The sequence below is a fragment of the Theobroma cacao genome, chromosome 9, assembly GCF_053813885.1.
Source record: "Theobroma cacao isolate CCN51 chromosome 9, ASM5381388v1, whole genome shotgun sequence".
NCBI classification, from domain to species: domain Eukaryota; kingdom Viridiplantae; phylum Streptophyta; class Magnoliopsida; order Malvales; family Malvaceae; genus Theobroma; species Theobroma cacao.
This window is the reverse complement of record NC_142647.1, coordinates 4,422,192-4,428,759: the sequence shown is the minus strand read 5'-3', so window position 1 is coordinate 4,428,759 and position 6,568 is coordinate 4,422,192. Positions and strand designations below refer to the sequence as shown.

Sequence of the window (6,568 nt, the reverse complement as noted above, 5' to 3'; positions counted from 1 at the left end):
TAAAGTTGTGTGTTTTCTAGGATGAGTAAAATTATTAATTTAAGTTATTGAACGAATGTTTTAATTTCTTTCACTTTTAAATTTTTTAGTTATATATATTTTTTTCCTCTATCTGAGAACGTGCTGCCTGACCATCTCGTGAAGTCCTCTCCCTCATGATCTGTGATCTGATTCTTGGGTTTTTCCTTTGCTGGTCCGCCTTTTAATGTTTTTTTTTTGGTTTTTCCTTCACCTTTGCTGTTGATTCTCTGTCCCTTGCGTTTGGCATTTTCGTTTTTCTGCTTTTGTGCTGATTTGTGCACTTTGTTCTTTTGTGGAGGCCACTTTCGACTCTTGTTTATTTTTTTCAGCTATATTTAATATAAATCGTTCTAAAATACTTGTTGGTAGAAAGTTTTGGACGAAATATTATCTTGAATATGTTCTTATTTCTCTAATTGTATGCATACCTCAAGTATATTGGAATATTGTAATCGTATCAATTTTCTAATATTAATAATAAAACTCACTTTATTTTGACTGACAAAAAACATGTAGACGGTGCTCAACTGGCCCAAGGATCAGTGTCTACCTCTCCCTATAATTAAGTGGTGGAAAACAGCCAACTTAAATTAAGTTAATTACTAATGCAGCAGATTCTTTCAAACAAAAATACTACTGTTCTCGATAATTTATGATAATTGAAGGGCCAGCAACTCTCTCTCTCTCTCTCTAGGCTGTTCATCTTCATGGTCTCTCTAGTCTCTAGGAGAATTGCAAGGAAATACCAAAAAACAGAAGAAAAATCTCTAAGTACTTAATAGCAGTCTGATTTTCCAGTTATGGATGGCAGCCAAAAACAGCTTCATATAGTAATGTTCCCATGGTTAGCTTATGGCCACATCATGCCATTTCTTCAAGTCTCCAAGTTCCTAGCTCAAAAGGGTCACAAAATATACTATATCTCCACTCCTAAAAACATCAGCCGCCTCCCGAAGCTTCCTCCAGATCTCTGCTCCAACATAAGCTTTATACAACTTCCCTTGCCTCACGTTCATGGCCTGCCACCAGGAGCTGAGTCCACCTCCGATTTACCTATTCACCAAGTCCCTTACCTCAAAAAAGCATATGACAAACTCGAAACTCAGTTGACTGAGTTCCTCAAAAAGTCATCACAAGTCAAATGGATTATCCACGATTTTGCTCCTTACTGGTTACCGCCTGTGGCGACTCAACGCGGCATCAACTTAGTTTACTTCAGTATATATTCTGCTTCGACGTTCGCTTTCCTTGGCCCTCCATCGGAGCTGCTCAATGGAAGTAGACAACGACCAGAAGACTTCACGGTGGCACCAGTGTGGCTGGATTATCCTAACAACCTAGCTTTTAAGCTCCATGAAATGGTGGGTCACCAGGAGTGTATGGACTCTGTGTCCGATTTTGAACGGGTCGGAACATTGCTTTTAAGTTGCAAAATTCTGGCTTTGAGGAGCTGCTATGAGGTCGAAGCTGACGCGCTTCGTGTGCTTAGTAAGATTCACCAGAAACCTATTATTCCGCTTGGATTATTGCCGCCATCATTGCCTAGTAACGAAGATAAAGAAAATGAGAATTGGGAAGCAATGAAGAAATGGCTTGATAGCAAACGAGACAAGACAGTTTTTTATGTTGCACTGGGTAGTGAGGTGAGTTTGAGTCAAGAGTTCATGCATGAGTTGGCATCTGGGATCGAGAAATCCGGGCTGCCATTTATTTGGGCTGTCAGAAACCGCCCTTTAGTTGAAGGACAGTTGGTACAGGACGTACTCCCATCCGGGTTCGAAGAACGAGTTTCGGGTCGGGGCTTGGTTTTACGGGGCTGGGCACCTCAACTCAGGGTCTTGACTCACTCCTCAGTTGGTGGTTTCTTGACTCACTGCGGTTGGAGTTCAGTTATTGAGGCACTCGGGTATGGTCTGCCTTTGATATTATTTCCCGGTGCAAGTTCGGATCTTGGGTTGGTTGCTAGGTTGATGCACAGCAAAAAGGTTGGGTTGGAAATAGAAAGAAACGATCTTGATGGATCATTCACCAGTGACTTGGTGGCTGAGTCTATTAAGCGAGTCATGGTGGATCCCGAGGGGGAGCCACTCAGAGCAAATGCATCCGCAGTGAAGGAGATTTTTAGCAGTGTAGAGCTGAGTAACAAGTACTTGGACGAGTTCACTCGGTCCATCGAAGAATTTCCACCTTCTGACGCTGAGGTTTGACAGGTAGGCGACACCGTCTATGCTTATGATCATGATATTTTCCTTCTCCAAACTGCTGAAGATGCCAAATGTTATCATTCTCAGGGTATTATTATGCGTAACAAATAAGCCACCTCCACTTCTTGAAAGTACGTAGCTCTGCTTGTTGTACCCTCTTATACCTCATCTTTATTGTATAATTAATGAAAATCTTTAGAAATTTTCTTATCCTATTTTTTATTCCCTTTTTTCATTCAAATTTTCATTTTATGACAAATGATTTTCTTTTATGTGTATATATAACGTTCATGGTTTTTAATGATAAGTACAAAACTTTTCCTATAAAAGTTAAAGCGGAGTGTCTCATGAGATGCCATGTTAAAAAGTTCGCCGACACCAACTTCGTTCTCATCCCCACCGGCTTTCAATGAATTATCGCAAATACGAAAACATCAATTCTTTTTATCTTTTTCTTTTATATTCATGAAAGTTGTTTTTTAAAAAAATATTGATTTAATATTTGTTAGTATTCAATTTTTAAAATTTTTATATAAAATTGCTATTATAAAAAATAAATTTGAAATATAAATGATAAATATATCAAAGGTTCAAAATAGAAAACAGAACAGTAGAATTGATGGAAGACAAGGTCCGCCCTTGAGTGAAACCACCTAAACAAGGGCTTTAGCCCCCAATTTGGAAAGTTATAATAATTATAATATAATTAATTATATTTAAAATATATAAAAATTAAAAAATAATTAATAAAATTATTTGTTTTTTTATTTTTTTAATTATGTATCTAATAAATTTTAATTTTTATTATTTTTTTAGTTTTAGAATGCTATTAATTTTCAACTATATTTTTTTATTTTTAATAAACTAACAATCATATATATTTAATCATTTTCAATAGTTATTTTTTTCTCATTTATTTCTCTTATTTCCAATCAATGTATTTAATGATTTTCAACAGTTATTTTTTCCTATATATAAAACTAATTTTTTTTTTCAATATATAATATCTACTTTTGAAATCTTCCTTTCTCATTTGCTCTTTCTTCCTTTAACTTCAATTTTTCTCCAAAAAATATACAATAAATCTGTTTTTTTATTATCTTCATAAAGTTGTGAGCCTCATTTGAAAGAATATTGCTTTAATCTTGAATATTCCTTATAATATAACAACTATTCTGATATTGATGGTTTAGATTTATTTTCAAAGTTAAAAATTTTAAAAAAATTATACAATAAGAAAACAGTCCAATTGACATACTTAATCGTATAAGAAAACTCGATTCTTTTCCAAATGCATATATTACTTTTAGAATAATGTTAACAACTCCAGTTAGTGTTGCTTCAGGACAAAAAAGTTTTTCGAAACTAAAATTAATAAAATCTTATTTAAGATCAACAATATCTCAATAAAGATTAAATGGATTGGTTACATTATTAATTGAAAAAGAAATATCAGAATAACTTAATTATAAAAGTTTAATTAAAAATTTTGCATCTCAAAAAGCTAGAAAAATAAAAAATTTTAATTTTAATAAAAAAAGCTTTATTTGAATATTTTGCTTTAGATCTTTAAACTTATTGAGTCGCCCCTGATGGAAGATAAAGTTCATTTTTAGTATTACAAGAAAGATGCTCACAATGGGATTTGACATGGTTGGACACCAATGAGGGACCGCATGCAAATGATCGACTCCAATCTGGGAGTGCTAGAGTAGTAGAAGATATCAAAGCTTTACAATTGGCTTTTCTATGTCTAGGTTATTGCTTAATTAAGACATTAGTACTTTTAAAAATGCTAGAGTCTGACCCTTCTGCATGGACCTCTTTGCATCCCATCTCTTTGCTTTAATATCTTTTCTCTTTCTTTCTATCTACCCTCCACGTGGTTAACTCTAACCTCTTTGCACCCCTCTTTTTCTCTCTTTTTGCTTCATCATCTTTTCTCTTTCACTCTCTCTGCCCTCCACGTGGTTAACTCTAAAAGCACCATTGGGGCTTCCTTTTACTTATACAAGCCTCATATCAGAATCTGTCAAGTTGACCCTTCGCCTGATACCACCTTTAGACTTAATGCAATTTCTTTTTTCTTGAATCTTCTTATTATTTTCAAGTAATGTAGTTTGTATGTTTTTCTATAATCTATAATCAAAGGAGCAAAAGAGTTTGCACTTTGCAAGCCCAAGTCTCCGAAGAAAAAACCATTCTTTTATTGCTACTAGAGAAATGTACCCACCTCAATGCGATGGAGTGTAATTTTTTATTACTCATATTTCATAAGCCATGTCAGAGATTTGAAACCTTTTCTTTAAGGTTGGGCATCATTTGACTGATAAAGGTCTAAAAACGTGGCTTCACTGACTCGTGGCCAAAAGAGATTTGAGTTTGACTGACTCATGGGCTCTTGTTTTTTCTTTTACAAAGTTTGACTCACATGGGTTGAGAGATTGAAAACATGGTCATTGTTCTAGCTTACATGTGGCAGAATGAGGAAGTCCCTTTAAGTATGTTATAGATTATAGATTTGAAAAGTTCTTGCATTATGATTTTTTTAATTTAATTTTTTATTTAAAATTATAATATTTTAGTTATTTTATTTTAAAAATTTCTCAATTTAGTTTTTCTCACATTTTCATTTAAATTTATCATTATGGTACTGACCTGGCGCTAACGTAGCACCAAATGCAACGTCAACGTGTTAAGGGTGACGTGGCACTGGCATGTCACACTTTGAGTTCAAGTACTAATGTGATAGTGTCACGTCACCTTGACACACTGAGATGGCAGTGCCATGTCATAATTTGGGTCTAAGATGCCACATGGCACAACAAAAGGTTACCATGCGACATTTTTATCCTTCAAAAGAATATGTGCTCTTATTGAAGTTCAAACCCAAACCTCTAAGAAATGTGTTAAAACCTTTACTACCACACCCAAGCTCTTACTAATGGAAGATAAAGTTCAGTTTTAGTATTACAAGAAAGATGCTCGCAATGGGATGTGATGTGGCAAGACCCTAAGGAAAGATCACATGCAAATGATGAACTCCAAGCAGGGAGTACCTGAGTAGCAAAAGATCTCAAAGCTTTACAATTGACTTTTCTATTTCAAGGTTATTGCCTAATTGGGACATCTATACCTCTCAAAATATCTAAGAAGTTCCTATATTAAAGTTTTTTTTTAATTTAGTCTTTCTATTCAAAATTACAATATTTTAGTTTCTTTATTTTGAGAATTATTTCAATTTAGTCTCTTTTAAATTTTTTATTTAAATTAACCATTACAGTACGGATGTCAACGCTAACGTAGCATTGCCAGGTCAACTTGTTATGGGTGACGTGGCAATGCCACATCACACTTTGAGTTCAAGAACTAACGTGGCAGTACCACATTACCCTGACACGTTGACGTGGTAGTGCCACATCATAATTTGAGTCCGAGATGCCATGTCGAGCACCAAGAGGTTGCCATGAGGCATTTTTATTATTCAAAACAAGATGTACTTTTGTTAAGGTTCAAACCCCCAGACCTCTAGCAAATATGCTAAAGCCTTTACTACCACACCCAAGCCCTTACTAATAAGTATAATTTGCTTTTGTTTTGTTTCGTCTTTTCTTTTCTCATTTTCTTTCTTATTTTTCCTTTCTTTCCTCAAAATTACGTCGTTTTGAAGTATTTTTACACTCTTAAAAACCCTAGCAATAAAAACCCTTTGAAGCCTTTTTCTCCAAAAAAGAATGTCCCAAAATGATGTAGTTTTAAGGAAAGAAGAAATAAAATACAAGCAAGTTATAACTTTGAAAAAAGGCTTAGGTGTGGTGGTAAAGGCTTTGGCATACTTCCTAGAGGTATTAGGTTCAAACTTCAGTAAGAGTACATCTTGTTTTAAAGAATAAAAGTGCCACGTATCAACCTCCTAATGCACCACGTTACCATTTTTGATGACGTGGCATTGCCACGTCAACATCTGATGCTACGTTAGCGCCACGTTAGCGCTGATGTCAATACCGTAATGGTTAATTTAAATGAAAAATGTGAAAGGGACTAAATTGAAATAATTCCCAAAATGAAGGGACCAAAATTTTACGATTTAGAGTAGAATGACTAAATTGAAGAAAATACCATAATATAGAGACTTTTATGTATTTTGACCATTTATATTATATATAAAAAGAAATTTCAATGAAACTTTTACATTTGACATGCCTCTCAATGCAGCACATCACTTTTTGTGATGACGTGGTAGTGCCACGTTAGCATCTGGTGCTACGTTAGCGCTGATGTTAGTATTGCAATGGTTAATTTAAACGAACAATGTGAGAAGGACTAAATTGAAGTAATTCTCG

At 34.5% G+C, this 6,568-nt stretch overlaps 1 pseudogene; it reads left to right on the top strand.

Annotated features, from left to right (window-relative positions):
• The first annotated feature begins 640 nt into the window (after positions 1-640).
• Positions 641-2,435, top strand: LOC18588352 (UDP-glycosyltransferase 91C1 pseudogene; annotated as a pseudogene).
• The last annotated feature ends 4,133 nt before the right edge of the window (positions 2,436-6,568 follow it).